Source organism: Prosopis cineraria, unplaced genomic scaffold (genome assembly GCF_029017545.1).
Source record: "Prosopis cineraria cultivar Desert tree isolate PC_DT_omini unplaced genomic scaffold, ASM2901754v1 PC4, whole genome shotgun sequence".
In the NCBI taxonomy this organism is placed as follows: domain Eukaryota; kingdom Viridiplantae; phylum Streptophyta; class Magnoliopsida; order Fabales; family Fabaceae; genus Prosopis; species Prosopis cineraria.
In genome coordinates this window covers 27506864-27508170 of record NW_026555335.1, presented here as the reverse complement: position 1 = coordinate 27508170, position 1307 = coordinate 27506864, and positions in this window count along the sequence as shown.

Sequence of the window (1307 nt, the reverse complement as noted above, 5' to 3'; positions counted from 1 at the left end):
CTTACAGCATTATGGTTTCCCTCCTCAACTCCAAGAGCTTGCTATGGAAACCTGTTGTTGCTTTTGATGCTGTACGTATAACATGAGACCCTTCAATTACTTCTGCTCGTTGTGAATTCTTCTTGTTCATTTTATATTGAGCTATGCAATTTATTCTGTTTACAAATTATATATTACCAGTTCTTACAAAAAAAAAATATATCTAACTAGTGCATGAACACGGTATAATTAGCATTACTGAATTAATTAATTACCTTCTTAATTTTATCAGAGAATAAGAAAAAATAACACCAATTAACTCTGATTTTGCATCATGCATGCCCTAGAAGAAATTTAAACTGTGAAAACTTTTCTTTCGTCTTAAAATTATTTACCCAAATTGTCCTTAGGCCACCACGTCCACAGCCCCTTTTGTAAGAAACAGAAAGTGGTATATTTTTTAAATTAATTATTTTATAGACTAATGAGCAAATAGGACCCTAAACTATTACTCGAAAATCATCCTGACTCTATAAAATAAACTCTAAGTTTTTAATTCATAGCAAAAATAACCCTGACAGTTAACTTTTTAATACTGTTACTGTCATGCAAGTATGTTCAGGATTCATTTTTCTATGAATTTAATCCTAACTGTTACAAGTACCTGCGTGGACAATAATATGTGTTAAAAAGGTTAACTGTCAAAGTTTATTTTATTATAAATTTAAAATTTTATAATTTATTTATATATTTTAAGAGTTAAAGTTCAGGACAATTTTTAAGTAAGAATTTAGGATACTATTTATTCATTAAACCCTATTTTATTGCTGTGAAAGCATGTGTAATAGATTAATAGTGATATGACAAAACCTGTATTTGGTACTTCATAGTAGAAAAATTCTTTTCTCTTTCTTTGCCATGAACGAACGCGGTGCCGTTAATTAACTTGTATAGTGGGTGCCATTTTCTTTTTTTGTAGTTGTTCCTTGTTAGTACATTATTTTCTTAATTGCATGACCTAGGTTCTTGTTATGTTTTTCAAGGATAATATAATTTTTAATTTTTAAAGTTTTGTTCAGTTTTGAATTTAGTTTCTCAAGTTTAAAATTAAAAAATTGATAGATAATTATAGTTACTGGCAATTATAATAGTGATGATAGCATATGATAATCATTGGTCAAGATAACTATAATATTAATAATTAAATGTAATATATTTTCAAAACAAGAAAAATAAAATAAAAATAGCTTTAAGATATTTTTATTTTTTATCTTTAAAACATGAAAATAGTTTTGAAAGCAATTAGATTCAAAACATCTATCCAAAAA